The sequence below is a fragment of the Macrobrachium nipponense genome, chromosome 5, assembly GCF_015104395.2.
Source record: "Macrobrachium nipponense isolate FS-2020 chromosome 5, ASM1510439v2, whole genome shotgun sequence".
NCBI lineage: Eukaryota > Metazoa > Arthropoda > Malacostraca > Decapoda > Palaemonidae > Macrobrachium > Macrobrachium nipponense.
The window spans coordinates 123,576,901-123,578,964 of NC_061107.1; positions in this window are offsets into that span (position 1 = coordinate 123,576,901).

Below are 2,064 nucleotides of genomic sequence, written 5' to 3' on the forward strand. Positions count from 1 at the left end.
TGATTAAGGGTTGCCCATTGCCATGCCAAATATTTGTTGTAGATAAAATTCACCATTGAATATAAACTTACAAGCACAAATGCACAACCTAGTGAGTGAAATAATGTGACTTACAGGTAGAGGTGATTCATGCTGAGTTAGTTCATTACTAAGATATCCCTTTTTCAGTTGTTCCATATTCTTCGTTTCTTCTTTCAATTTCCTTTCTTTCATTTTCTGCCCAGCTTTGAAGCTCAATGACATGCGGATATTACTGGCCTTCACGGCGGCGCCTTTCGCAGACTAATCGTTATTCATGTGTCTCAGAGACTTCCGGTTCTGGAAAACAGCCTGGAGAGTTATCTGATTATTTCCCACTGAAGACCTGTGGATACCTTTCGACCCAGTCTGATAGTTTCAGTGGTAATATTCATCCATAAAACTTTCCCAGCCTTTGTATTAATGTCGACTGCAGTTTGTCTATATTTCCTCTTCCAAGTCAGTTTTGCTCACCAGTTTTCGCATTATTCCTCTTCCAGTTATGAGCTGAAGGGAAAGTCTCTGTAAATAAAGTTTTTTTTTTTTTTACCTATTCCCATACTCAATATCCAGCCATCATAGAATACGTTTATCAAAAGGATTTGAACATGCGCCCTTTGGGAACCTTTAACTACAAAACTTTCAATTGCTCAACTACTACCTTCCTATATAGCCGCCCGCTACAAAATTGCATTCCTATATAACATCTCGCTTATTTTACTTCTTGTCTAGCGAATTACCAACTTGCAATTTGCCTTCGTTTATATTAGGTTTTTACCTACCTGTCTGCTGAATTACATGTAGTACTACATTGGTTTTCTATGAGTTAAGATTTCTAAAGACCTGCTGTTTTGCTATATATTACCCAACTACTTTTCTTTCTACCATATTAACTGCCTACCCTTTTAATTTCACAGATTTAGAATTACGTGAGTACATACCTACCAAGTTTCTGTATGCCTACCCGGGTACCTACCATACCTTTCTGTTTTCTTTTCACACAACTACTTTCATATTTATTTTCTTCCGTAGACAATACCTAACTGTGTACTCCCTACCTCCGACGTATACCTATCTAATTGCTTTTTACTTATTCATTACCTACCTACATTCCTGTTGACGTGAACTCTCTGTCGACTTAATTTACTACTTACAATTATATTTACCTGCCGGGTACCAATTTTTCTTTCTAGCAAGTCACATACCTGTTTATTGCCTACTGAATTATCTACGTACTTTACATTGTACTGAATTGTTTACCTACGTAACCTGTCTTTTTTAGTTTTCTGACAAGACAACTATTGTGCCGGCTTTGCCCGTCTATATTTTTCTGTCCATATTTTTTCTTGCCCGCGCTTTTTCTGTCTACACATTTTTATGTTCGCACTTTTTCTGTCTGCACTTTTTTCTGTTGGCACTTTTTCTGTCTGCACTTTTTTCTGTTGGCACTTTTTCTGTCTGCACTTTTTACTGTTCACACTTTTTCTGTCCGCCCGCAAATCTTAAAAACTACTGAGACTAGAGAGCTGCAAATTGTTGTTGATCATGCACCGTCCAATCATCAAACATACCAAATTGCAGCCCTGCATCCTCAGTAGTTTTATTTTCTTAAAGGTTGAAGTTACCCATAAACGTGCGTTTGGCAGCGATATAGGCTAGGCCACCACCGCGCCTGGTTAAAGTTTCTTGTGCAAGGCTTGTACAGCGTTATACCGAGACCACCGATAGATAGATCCAGTTTCGGTGGCCTTTTTTATACGATGTACAGAAAACTCGATGTCACCGAAGAAACTTCGGTGCATTTTTTACTTGCTTTATCATCAAATTACCTGTTGACAGAAGTAGCTTCTCGGTTTCTTAACTCAGGAATTACCTGGCCCTTCTCCTTTCTATCGAAATACATAAACACCTAACCATCAGGCTTGTTTACTGCTTGCTTTTATTTTGACCAAATTACCCACCAACATTTATATAGACGCAGTTACTCACATACCTGTAATGTGTTTTCCTGTCTTCCGAAGAATTTACCGAGCTTCCCTTCCTTCA